Source organism: Notothenia coriiceps, unplaced genomic scaffold (assembly GCF_000735185.1).
Source record: "Notothenia coriiceps isolate Sejong01 unplaced genomic scaffold, NC01 NC01_scaffold00011474, whole genome shotgun sequence".
Taxonomy (NCBI): Eukaryota; Metazoa; Chordata; class Actinopteri; order Perciformes; family Nototheniidae; genus Notothenia; species Notothenia coriiceps.
This window is the reverse complement of record NW_011344175.1, coordinates 22,632-36,594: the sequence shown is the minus strand read 5'-3', so window position 1 is coordinate 36,594 and position 13,963 is coordinate 22,632. Positions and strand designations below refer to the sequence as shown.

Sequence of the window (13,963 nt, the reverse complement as noted above, 5' to 3'; positions counted from 1 at the left end):
GGGGGGGGTTCTCTTGGGGAAGGGTGGGGGTCAAGCATCTTTGTGGATCAAAGCCAAGGTCAGGGCAGCTGCAGTGGCCCATGTTCAAGGTGAATGGAGGCCTCAGATGGCTCTTCATTAGCAGGCTGCTCCGTCCCTGCTGGACCCCATCAGCCAACCGCCACTGAGCCTCATCATCCTCTCCCTCCCTTCCTCTTCCTCTGTCCACAGGGACGAGTCCTGAAAACACCCGTCCACTGGGATCCATATTGTGGCGTGTGTAACCCCGCCCAGCCCACACGGACACGCACACATGCTCACATAGGCGTTTGTGCATAAGCAGGTACAACACACACTGACACTATTCACCCCCACACACTGTTCCCCCAAAAGAGCCAATGTTGACCTCTGAACTGGAGTCTCTCTGCGGAGAGCAGCATCCTCCTGACCATCCAGCCTCCGTCTTTGTGTTGCTCAATCCCCCTGCTGACAAAAGGCCTCACGCCACTACTGGCCTCTGACACACACTCAACATCAAACTGAACACACACATCCTTTGAACACACACAGCCAGCAGGGAAGTCAATGGCTTCTAAAAGTAAAGCTCTCAGTTTATATTCAATGTTTTCTTGCCATTTGTTCGCCACCAGCACATTGTGCGTATACTGGAGGCCAAAGAAAACATATGAATGTATTTGTTTTCAGTCTTCTATTCCCCTATTTCGCGTGTTGCAACATCTAATGTAACTGCCTTCAACTGCCGTTAAACAGAAATGCATGAATCATCAGCATACATTTGATTTCTTTATAAAAACAAATGTACCAACATTTACTAACGGACTAAATCATGATTCCTTAGTTTAAACGTTATTAGGTCAACCTATATAAAAAAAAGCGTGAATACCAAGCAATGACATTCAAAGAGTCTTTTAGGTACCCCAAAAGTGCTGACCACCATATGTTTTGAACCAAAGATTCTTTCAAGGTTCACCATGTGGTCAATCTCAGTAAAGGTTATGTGGGGGTCTCGGTCAGGAGAAGACAAACCCAGTGACCGCAGCCTGACAGTCCATCTGGAGTTTGCCAAGGGGAAGTGCATGGATTCTGAGAGCATGGTGGGACAAAAGATGATTCGGTCTGCCAAGTGAACACCAGTGCTGTGTCCAGTGGGGACCAGATAATGAATACTATACCCACAGTGAACTACACTGGTGGCAGCTTCATGCTGTAGGGATGGTTGTCAGCAGCAGAGACTCGTTAAGACTGGAGTGGGTTCATTTTGACTAGCAATGTCAAAATCCAACTCTGGAACCCCGTTTTATGTTTTTTGCTAAATAACAATAGATTGTGTGCGGAGATTTTTGTTTATAGTATTTACTCTCACTTTCAGTAATTGCAGACATGAGAAGAATGAATTAAACAGAAGCACAGAGACTCTCACACACAGCTAATCTGTTGATAAGGCGGAGCAGAGGGTGAAGGTCCAAATTAGGCAATAGAGCATTAGAAGGGGTTTTAAGACGCTCCATACTGACATTTCACTACTTAAGCTCCATTTCTATCTACTAGTGCAGGGGGGTGGCTGTCCTATGGTCAAAGATGTCCTAAGGCTAAACTCTCTCTCTATGAAATGTTCATATTCAAAATGAGGCATGTCAAGTCAGATAAGGAAATTGTCCACCACAAAAAACGTTTAAAAGGCAGACGGACATTTGTAAAAGAGGATGACACTATTGAAGTTTTGAATTATCATCCCTTGCAGGCCTGCCTGGAGCAGGTAGACCATTGTGTTGACTTCTTTGATTGTCTTCTTTTGGCAGGAAGAGGTGCGACTGACACCAGGAGACTACACCTTCACCAAACGCAGACACTTTCTGGTTATAAGGCATGTGTACGTTATCCTCCGAGAAGATACATCGTTTACTATCACATCTTATGATTCTTGAAGTTTTTCTTCAAGAACATGCAATACACTAAAAATGAGCTTTTCCATTCATGGGGAGGAAACAGCTCCTGGGGCTTCCACGGAAGCAGCCAAGGTTAATCCTGTTTATGGAAGCGCTGGAGGTAAAAGGGGCTCTTGTAGTGAAGAGGGACAGTTTAGAGATGAGGTGGAGGGTGCCTCTAGGTGCTTGACCCCCTCCTCTCTTAGCCCCACATCTGCCCATTAACCTGGGCCAATCAGCTTGACCTTGGTGAGGAGAGGAGCTCAGGAGTAGCTCACAGAGCCATTGACTCCCAGCAGTCACATAATTGGCCTGTTAAGAGGAAGGGATGGGGGGGTGCTTCGTTGTGCCTGGGTGCCAGTGCAAGCGGTGTGTTAAAATAAAGAGAAAAAAGGAGATGCGGTAATTATTTTTTGTTCAACGACAAAGTGCGTCACGCTCTTATATCACATGCGCACTCACTGCGAAGTTGTCCGATTTGACTGTCCATACACAAGAGTACATTTTGGAATGTACAGTTTTTTCATAGGTGTCGAAATTAAAAAAAGGGAGAAAAAATGTCAGATTCGAAAAAAGACTAGTGGCAAAGACACACCTTTACATGGAATACAGGCTGTTGTTCTTACCAATAATTTACACTGGCTATCATAGGAGGTAATAGGAGCTGACTGGTGTCACATGACCGTGTTTAAATCAACAGGGGATCACAGTCATCTCCAGGAGGAGACTGTATATGGACGAACTGCTACTCATTATGGAAAAGGAGATAAGAGGCAGGAAATGGCTGGGAAATGTAAAGAGGTAATACACAGGCAAAGAGAAAGGGTGGAGACGCTGAAAACGAGGGATAGAACTATGGAGAAACAAGGTGGAGAGAAGGGAGAGAGTGGGAAAGAAGGATAAAGCCGGGCAGGTGTTGATTGGAGAGAGGCCAGGCGGTGAGTGCCAGCGGTACCTGTTGTCACAGCGAGGGCTGAGGTGTGAAGCCCGTCTCAGCAGAGGCCCTGAGAGGTGTGAGGTGATTATGGGAAAACGGGGAGGAAGACAGAGACATTTAGACGGGAGAGACGCGGAGAGAAAGAAAGATAGGGACAGAGAGAGTGAATGTGGCGATAAAGCTTGCTGCTGGAATAATGGCGGAGTGGGAAGGAACAACAGATTGAGATGGATAAAGTGAGAGCGTGTATGACAGAAACTAGCCAGTAGGGTGATTGTATAGTGTGTGTGTGTGTGTGTGTGTGTGTGTGTGTGTGTGTGTGTGTGTTGTGTGTGCATGTGTGTCCCAATCCCATTTTATATGGCAGCTACTCAAACCTTGGTGTCTCATTAAACAGCTTTGTGCTGTAGACTCAGCAGCAGGACAGAGAAAAACGTCTGAATGTGTCACAGATGCATTATGATGAGTGGAGGTGTTTGTGTGTTCATTTTCTGGGTGTGCATAGACATACATGAGATCAGATGCTCCAGTGGAATAGCTGCTTTCAGAAGAGTTCTTAACAAGTAGCCTAATTAGGAGCTGGTCCAGAAAACCGGAGCTTGTGAGTCCCTGAGGAGCCGGGTCAAACAGTAAGCCCAGGTTAATGACACCTCCTGAGGGGCGAGTTTCCCCACAGCGAGAGCTTTCTAAAGCTCCAACCTCCACACCTCTCTGCCGTCCATCTGGCATTCAGACAACGGGATGGGAAGTTATGGCTGTGACATCACTCCTAACCTGTGACATCATCACTGCCCATCAGTGATTTCACACAGGTTTGCCACAGCTGCAGACTAAATCTGATGTCTGCTAGCTGGCATGAGCAGGTTATTTATGAGCTGATTGGATAAAGTAGTCACCCATTTTCTCAAGTCTCTGGCGGACCACCATTCCTCTGGGAGACACTAAAAATCGATTTCTGCTCCACGACAAATCACAAGACAAGAACCTACACCTAAGTCGATGTTGACCTCTAAACTATGTTTGGACAGACCGTTGGGGGCCAAAGAATATAAATGATAATGCAACAAGTAAGCCTCACAACACAGAGAAACCACAAGACAACTGGTGACATCATAATTTGTCGTGGCACTGTTTGTTCAGCACAACATGACTGCCATCAAAGCCTACTGGGGCTTGTGTATTCAGACGAGCTGAGTCTGTAACCAATCTCGTTTTGAAAGGACTCTGGTCTCCATTGATGAGTCCCAACGCAGCAGCCTTAGATGTGAAACACAATGGATCGACATGATTAATCAAACACAGGCCCATTACAGGCAGACAGTCACGCAGGCCTCCAGCGTGCATTAACAGAAAGTCATAATAAGATGAGCAGAGGCTCACAGGGATGAAGATGAACAGATACAGCTCTGTGACTGGCCGGGTGAGAGTTCTCTCTGAAGGTCTCCTTTGTCAGTGACGATGGCCAGAGTGGTATGAATGCCTTCTGGAAACCTTATTAGGTCAGTACAAAGGTGTGCATCATATTAGTTATCTGAGGTGAATATGCGTCTGATATATGAATTGTTCAGAATCGAGACAGGACCGAACAACGGCACCTATCTGATCTCAATTTGAACTTTTAATAAAAAGTCAAAGATGAGAAAGAGAAGGGCACGCTGGGGCGAGACTGCCATTAAAATCCATCTGATTACTTTCTTTCAACTGTCATGTGGAAATGTATAGCTTGATAATTATTACCACCAGGGTACAGATTCACACTCTGCCCACCTGTATCCACCTCAAAGCATGGCAGCAATCAAAGTCATCTGACGTTCCATAATCTGTTTGACACATCTAGAAAAACAGTCTGACACTTAAATTGCACGAGGAGTGTGCCAACCTCTGGGTCACGCCAAATGGGCTCTGATTTTAACCCTGTGATAACACTGTTCAGACAAGCACTGATGAAATATTAAAACTAAAATGAACGGAGGCTTTTGCAATTTTAATGATGCTTGTGGCATGTGCGTCCGAATAACTGTGATGCCTTAACGCCAAGCACCTCCGTCTACTTCCCCTCCAAGACACGCTGCTCATGAAGTCTCTTGTTCCTCCATTGCCCCCCCTGTGAAAGGTTCATTGGGCCAATTAGGCTGCTTGGCCTTATGCAAAATGCCAGGCATTTAGCGGGGAATGATAATGATTAGCGCCGGGATACAGCTGTGGTGAATGCACAGAGTTTTGGGGCCAAGAGTGATTTAATTTGCCCTCATATTTGCATTTTGGACATATTTCAATTCATTCTATTGTGATTACAAGGAGTCTTATCTTTGGTACCATATGAAGACCAGTCAGGCCAAGTCTAACATACTTCTCAAATAGTTATAGGTCTTCTTGTTGGTCTTAATGTGCTGGGTGGTTAAGGGCCTTGATGACAGTCCAAGCCTTCTACCTGAATTGGGATATGTATACACACATAAGCATGCTCACATAGAAAAACCCACACACAAAACCTTGGGCAAAGAAAGAAAATGGACTTCTGTGTTGGCAACAGCTTTTTTCCTAATCCTCGCCCCTGGGCTATATTGTGCAGTCAAGCAGGCTATTACATGGCAACAATTAGGGGGGCTGCAGCCCAACACCTGGTCGTCTCCTATTCGGGCCCTTCAGTGGCAGCTGACTGTACAGTCTCACAGCCAGGTGGCCCTCCTTCAATGACATTAGCTAGTCACTCCAGGGTTAATCAGGAGCCTGCCATCATCCAGTGGGCATGCATAGAGCTCCATTCACACCGGGAGCTTTTATAGGGGGGAAAGGGATGATGCAGACAATGTTGTTATAAAAACTTCAACTGAAGAACTCTGAGAGCCCAGATAATCAAAATTAACTTGAGGGAGGGGTTGGGGCCTCTTGGATTCGTGGCCTAACTTCAGCACGCTGCCTTGATTGGCTCAAGCGGAGCTCGCCGCACATCAACTGTGCATCCTGCGGATTATAATGGACCTTTTCATGGGTGGACAAAAACAGATGGAGGAGCGGGAAGTGCTATACATCCATGCAGACGGGGGATGATGTGGGGGGAGGGAAACTGGATTTTGTCAAAGTCGGCAGATACAAAAACAAGTGGGTGTAGATGCAGCGGCCCCGTCTCTGTCTGCCTGCACAAAGCCCCATTCCGAAGCCCCCTGGCTTGGAGATCTGAGGGTAAATAACACTCATTAGAATAACAAAAGCTATAGATTTGTACCCAAATCAGCTAGAGTCTCATCAATAGTAATTAGAGGCTATACATAACTAATGAAGATGTGTACACTAGATGAAACAAAGGTACTGAGAGCTGTTGTGTATCTAAACATAGTGTTGAATAAGTGGATGTCTGCGGCACAAAGCTTTTCTTACATTTCATTATTATTATAGTCATGAGTACTATCAGCGTAATTCTAATGTTGTGCCGTATGACAAAGATGTGATTTAGTTGTTAAGATAAGGGGATCCCACTATTTGAATGTGTGCCTGTTTCTGCAACCAACAATACTTTCTCTTTGTTCGAAAACCCCTCAATATTATCTCAGCCTGTTGCAGTGCAGGAACAAGATGTGGCCACTATTAAGCAGAGCTTCTCTTTCAGCCACATCCACCACTTGACAATGAATCGCAGAATATCAGTATTAACACATCAAAGGCTGCTCTCTGGAAGAAGAGGCAGACAATGCACAGCGATACATACTTAAATGTTTTGTTTGTGTGTTATTGCTTTTGTTTGCCTTGCCTTGTCTGTCAATGCAGAAAATTCCATTTAGTGCTAAAATGCAAATCCTGCGAGGCACAAGGACATCCTCAAAGAGAGAACAATGGCCAGAGGCCAGCAGAGGAGCAGACACTGCCTTTGAACAAAATGAAGAGGCATTAATGTGCAACTTATAAATAATCAACTAATTCCTTCTTATAAAACAGCCAATTAGGTCTGTGACATTAAAAGCAACGCAGCCTTATGAAGAAAGAAAAAGAGCAAACCAAAATAATTAAATATGTAACAGTCATTTAGGGACAAAGACATCCAATAATGTCACAAGGTGTCCTCACAGGAGTCCTTAAAAACCCAGGGCCACACCAGAGACAGAGATTCCAGCGGAGAACGATGAGTGACATTTCAGTGACATTTCCCTGCAGCATTCATCGCAGGGCTGTATCAAGACGGCGTCAGAAATATCTATGGATATGCTTGCGTTTGACACAGGCGTTAAGGGATGCAGGTTCTTTCAGGAGACGCCTGAGCTCTGGGACCGGTGATGAGGAGCCTGGACCCTGGGAGATTGAATGGTAATCACTGGAGCACAGATAATGGATGATTGAAGGCTCTTTCTGCACCGCTGTTGGATTTCAATATCAGAGAGGCCCTAGAATTGGGATTCTTATCAGGGGCGGTGTGTCAAACAAAGGAGAGCCGAGCGTGAAATATGGGGTCCAACTCAGGCACACGACCATGGCGATTAGCACAAGGATAAAAAAGGCCGCACAAACAAAAGAGGGCAGCTTTAGCTGGACAAAGAGCTGTCCACTGCCTTGTAACAGGAGACACGGAAGGAAGAAGGGACATAAAGGAAGGGAGAGAGTACTTGGTGGTAAAAGGAGGACAGGACAAGAGTTTTGCTGAGATGGCTGAAAGATGAATAGTGACGCACACAACTGTTAAAGAGTGTTCCAGATTCCCTGCTTCAGAGGAGGAATAATGGACCAGCGGGGATGAAATGCAACACACCCCCGCCTCAAAGCCATTCATACACATCCAAACAAACACACATCCTCATTCACGTGCACACTCCTGACACACAAACACACATGGTGGCACGAGGCTTCACATCCCTGCCAAGCCCCATCACAAAAAAACACAAAACAAAAAAAACAACAAAATTATTCCCATTTATCCCCGGATTCCAAGCGCTACAGCTTGCCAGGAAAGCTCATTAACCCTCCCTTCAAGAACCCTGAGACAAAAGAAGGGGAAAACAAAACATAACTAATCAATGAGAACGCACCCATTGAGGAGGGGGGTGGGGACAAGAACACACATCCATTTGGATAACCTGAGAGGGCTAACAGCTTTTGCTTTAGTGTTGCGCTGGCTGGCAACGGGGCGGAGAAAGAAAGTTCATTAATTAAACAGGGCTAGGGGGAACAGATGGAATGGCTAGCTGGATGCTTATCACTTAAAGCAGACGGACAGGTTTTTACACCCGCACTAGTCGTAGCTCCACACATCAATCACAATGAACATGGATCTGCAGTCCGTACCAGTCCAGCGGTGACATGGGGGTCAGGATTTTCTGGCTGATGGACACTGACCTATCAGCAAGACTGTCATTAAAGCAGTTTCCTTTTAGGTTGATATTTAGTGAGGATTTTTTGGCAGTCTTTGCAAGGGTATGGTCTCGATGTGTTAACATGCAAACCCACACCACCAGTCATTCCTTTACACATTAGGAGCCAATTTGAGATGATTATTCACTTTGAAGCTTCATGTTCAAGTGTATGCACAATATAATAAATGCAATGGAAGTCATGTCTTCCTCTTTGCCTGTTCAATCTTTGGGAATGTATTCTATTGAGCCTGAAATTAACAGAACAAGGAGACTTTTCTTAAGCAGCAGCAATATTACACCACAGGGGTTTTGATAGTGGTCAAATTTAAAATGGTTGTAATTTTTTAAATAGATTCAATTTTAAATTAATTACTTATGTTTATTACGTTCAGTTCTTGTGTTGCCAAGCTTCCCAACTTTCTTTGAAATATAAGACGAAAAAAGACACAACTACTTGTAATTTCTAGAACCAATGTTTTTTTCCTATATTATTTTGATGCTTGCTCATAAGAAACGAGAGAAGAACATCTAAACTACAATTTTGTATGTACTATTAGGATTTATACTCTTGATAACATGTTAACAATGAACCGAAACATATCTGTATAAGGAGTTGAATTTAATAATTGTCAATCCGCACAAATAAGGGATTTCAAGTCATCAAATATTAATATGCCCTTAAATTGAAACAGGCCAAACGATTTTCAAAAATACATAAATAATTTTCACAATTATGATGTTCTTGTTTATGTCATTCTTCCTGATACCCTGAGCCTGAGTTGGGGATGGGACAGAGATACGACCCCAAAACCAAACTGGCAGTGTTGCTGGCTTTCACTTTGCCGCTCACAAACACACAGATGTCAGACATGACTGCATAACAGACGGAGAGAGAAGGGGAGGGGCACGAGGGTGGGGGTTCAAGTTTAAAAATACACAGAGCATGACACTTTTTGTGTTACACTAGGCAATGCCATTTCTTCTGCTATTTTAAAAATAGTATTATTTTATTCACAATATAAAATAATATTATTTTATTCACAATATAAAATAATATTATTTTGTCTGCAGAAAACTACCTGGCACTACAACACAGTTCATTTTCAGCTTATAATCTAGTGTAAATCAAAATAAAGTATGTTACTCTTTGCAAATAAAAGATAACCCTTCTTTGTCATACAGGTTGCATTTAGAAAAAGAAAGGACACATGGTGCTTAAATATGCATAACCACAGAAAGCCGGATGGTTTTATATTACTAGAGGCGCTACAAAATGAAAGGCAGCTACCGTAAAGGTACCAACATAAACAGGCACAACAGTTTGACACCACCAGTGTGTGTACGCTACCCGAGGCGTGGCTCTGGGTCCCTGCTGTTGGCCGTCTGGTTCCACGCCTGCTCTACCTGTGTTTAAAAGGGGCGGGCCCCATGAAGCTCAGGCCTCAGAGTGCAGGCTGTGCTGGGCCCCCAGGGCTTTCAGGGTGTGGGTGCCATGCAGCGGACGCCTTTTGTTACAGGCTGGGTGGCAAGAGGAGGAGGAACTAATGTGGGGGAAAGGAGGGAGGAAAAAAAAAAAAGGAGTAATGCTATGAGTCATTCTGCATTAGCAGCAGGGGAGGGAGACAGGGAGGGGGGGCTCGATGAGAGGAGGGGGCAAATGGAGAGAATACTTTTGCATGTTGTATGAAGCTAGACGCCATATGCCATCCGAGCCGGGCTGCCTCCTGAGTCAGGGCTCTTGGTTTGACAGGCCTGTGCTTGCCCCCTCCTCAAACCCAAAGCTTCCCCCCTTCTCCCCTCACTAACAACCTCCTCCCTCTAGGCCTTCCTGGGCTCCAGCAATGGGCTAGCCAATTGCTTCGGTTGTGCATGGACTGCGCCCTGTGTATTTGTGTGTGTGATGGAGATGGTGTGGGGGGGGGGGTACTCAGTGATCTGAACACATCGGACATTGTCGTGAGTCCCGGCAGGAACAGCTGGTCAGCTGGAGAGAAGGGTGGGAGGGGGCAGGGATAAGGAGGGGGAAGAGATGGGAGGCAGTGCGCTACACTGATAATGGGATTAGGTTAAAACATTCAGTGGGGGAGAGACCCCTCCTCTCAGTGTAGCCCCCCAAATACTGCATAAACTCTCAACCGCTCTATCAAAGCCAATGCCAGCCTCTGCCCAAGCCGCCCTTGCCAATTCCAAGCAGTGACACTTCAACTCAGAAACGGACCCCCGATACCCACCCAACAACAGCCGACTGCCTCCAAATAAAGGCTTTCAACCAGTAATACCAGATATACAATTCACGACAAATCAAGGTCATTTCTAATTTTATTGTATATCACAAATTACTTCGGGCAACTTGTAAAAGCTTTTAGTTGGTCTGCCTTGTTTTCCATAAACAGGAAGTTGGCTAGTTACACTCACTTCAGCTCACACCATTACATGAACCAGCAAATAATGACTAGCCCGGCGTCTCACTGTGCCTAGTCAAGCACCGTGTTCCACAGCGATATAGACTGCTGAGTATTATCTATGAGTCTGCCGACAGTTATGGCACAACAGCTGGCAAATTAGACCTATCAACGATGCTAAATAATTCATGTGAGACAACACTAACATGGCATATCCTATTCATGACATCCCATCATGCATACAGCCGCACTTTCATCTCCGCTAGGTGAGGAATCTTACTGTATACAAAAGAACGCACCGCCGTTGGACAAAGACACAGCGAGAGTGGGACAATAACTTGCTCGGAAGGGGTGTGAGAATATGTCATTGCCAATGCAGGGTCTGTAGTAATTATGATGGCGCCTTGGGGGGTGCAGCAACAGCACAAAAAGAACTGCTCACGGGATATCATATCCATTATTTTTTCAGTATACATCCTTTGAAATTATGTACATCTCGTTTTGGCTTTCAGGGAGCTGGAGGACTGTAGATATGCTCACAGGAGCCAGTGAGGGAACATGAGAGACTCCAGCTGCATTCTGGGATCAAGCCTCCCTCTCTGCACACAGATAAACACACACACACCCCACATAAAAGCCTGGCTCGCATGACTGGCGATCGGCAGAAACAGATTATGGTTATTGATCGCTGCCTGGAGATGGATCTGTGTGTGTGTGTGTTTGTGTGTGTGTGTGTGTTTGCCAGACCAGAGGATGGGGACTAAGGTCAGTGTGCAAAAACTATTGATTCAGTCCAGTAGGGAGGCTATGTCTCTGAATCAAGGTCAGTTCAGCACTGTCTCACCTATTAGAAACTTACAGTTTCCTCAATATACACACACGCACACAGTCTTTACTCACAACAGTACCCCCATCACAAAGAGTGATGGACGGCACATCAAACTCAAGTGCTTGCTGAAGAGAGAAATTAATCCCAGCTTCTGGATGGAGACATTATTCCACAGTGACAGTATGAAGGATCTTCATAAAAAAGGAAATGGCAGCAGACAGCAAAACCATTCAGTGACAGCCTGAGTTAATGTGACGCAAACACACTTATTGCGTCTTCTATGCCGGTATGTCATACACTGCACAATTAATGCAGGAACAGAATTACATGTTCTACTCTACTAACCCAAAAAGTGGTAGTTTTCTGACAAAAGTGTTGTCAATTATTGAAAATGTGGAGTGTAGACTAGTTGCAGACAATACACTTAGAACACACAAAGCCAGACCAGCTGCATTTTCCATCAGGCGTATAAATAATAGATGATACATTATGAGTTGTCTGTGGGAGGCTTGTGATATGGTGTCTATGAGGCCAAGGTTTTGTCTTGACTGAAGAAATTGACACAGATTGTAACTGACAATGGGAGAGTAAAAGAAAACAACTACACAGATTTCACAAATCCTCACAGTTCAGAGCTGGAGGAAAAAAAGGATGCGATGAGGAGGAAGAAAGGAAAACAGCAAGGGGGGAGTATTTGAAAAACACTCTTACGTCTGTGTATTTTCTGAAAATGTGGCTGGTGGTCATTTTTTAATATCAAATCCTATTAGCCTGAGAGATCCTGTGAGCGTTGCGGCAGACTGCTGGAGTCCTCTCGAAGCCTTGTGACAGAGCGAGAGAGGGGGCCACAGCGCCACACTGGCCTTTTATCTGGACACACAGGGGTCATATAGCTTCTCTTTGAAGAAATATTCAACTAATTACCTTGGAGAGTGGCCTCACAGGCAGAGAGCAGACTGTGGATTGTTAAGGCATTGTGAAGAGGTAAACCAAGGATGAGGATTTTCCATCTTGTAACAAAAAAAGCAAAACACAGCCGAGACAAAAAAAAAAAAGGGAGGGTCATTTTTCCGACCTGCGATAGATAAAGGGACGCATAACCTGAGAAGATGGAAGAATGACGGCTGGAGACGGAGAAGTGCAAAAGGCTGCAGTAATACAACAGTGATGAAAGCATTTGAAAGATTAGCTGGTTATCGCTTCTGGTCCATACCGGTGCCAGTCAGGACTTCAAATCTAAAACTTGGTCATCACATTTTGGCTATGCATTGCCTCTGTCCTCACAAGTTATCAGGCTATGCATTCAAACAGCAGTACAAACAGACATGCAGATACTCATGCTGGCAGTGTGTGTTGCCTGGCACATTCATTCATCTCCTCTCTTGGAGTGTGTGAGGCCTGGCAGCCGCTCAGTGCCAGAGCTCCAGAGGCAGCGCTTATCTCCTCTCATAGATCACACTGCCTGCTCCTCTGCTAAGGAATGCCAGGTAAAGCTTTTGTGGCCCGGCACAGGCCCGGTACTGTCCCCCCCCTCCCCCCAGAGGCTCACAGAGGCCTGTGGCTGCCCCCCCCCCTCTGGCACTGAGTGTCACACTGGGCTAATTCACTTGGCGTCGGGTAACAGACATCTGTCACTCAGGATTCCCCTGGGGACACACAGACAAGGCCTGATATAGGCGTGGGGTGGGGCCAGGGGATGTGATGCACTGTGAAACACATACAGGCAGGCACATACTTACACACAGCCGACTGTAAACAACACGCGCAGCTGCGTTGTAGGAACAACAAAGAGGCTTTTTTTGGGTAAATGACTGTGATACAATGACTTCAGAATAATTCAAAACAGCAGCAAATACGTCAATGTCTAAATAACAAAAGAGAGTGGTCTTCCACCCAAATGAAACATCCTCAGGGGAGGTTTCTATAGCAACTGCCAGAGGGGCAGCGTGGTTCTGGTGAGGCGGTGCCGTACATGCTGTCCGAGGAGGAGCGGGGCGTTGAGGGAGATCAGGTTTCCCCCTCCAGGGGCCATCTCGACTCTGCCCCCCGTCTCACCCCCCCAACTCAGTGCTGCTGGCATTCACATGCTAATTCATCTCCATTGGTGATTACACTCCCTTTAAACCAACTGACAACTACAGCTGGAGTCAGGCTCTTAACGGCACACTGTTGGCTGGATGGGTGGAGGGATGACAGCGAGTGTGAGAATGTGTGTGTTTGTCTGTGTGTGTGTGTGTGTGTGTGTGTGTGTGTGTGTGTGTGTGTGTGTGTGTGTGTGTGTGTGTGTGTGTGTGTGTGTGTGTGCATTTGCTGAGGGTGCTCTTATTTCGGCTCTCCTCGTGCTCCATAAAACGGTAGTGATAGATGATGACAAATTATCTGCGCTCCTGCCCAAAACAACCCCAAACAACCTCCCATGCTGCTCCAGGCTGCGAAACAGCCCTGGCCTAATAGCTGTATGTAAATCAGCCAGCCCATAAAGATCAGTGTCAGCACTCAGCTGTGTACGTTAGCTGATGTGACAAGCACGC

The 13,963-nt window shown here is 45.6% G+C and overlaps 1 protein-coding gene across 1 annotated transcript in view; it reads right to left on the bottom strand.

The window, feature by feature from the left end:
* LOC104946733 (ral GTPase-activating protein subunit alpha-2-like) overlaps positions 1 to 13,963 on the bottom strand; it is a gene marked incomplete at its 5' end in the record, with an annotated part of 43,758 nt that overhangs the window by 10,059 nt on the left and 19,736 nt on the right. The gene's annotated exons all lie outside the window — the stretch shown is intronic.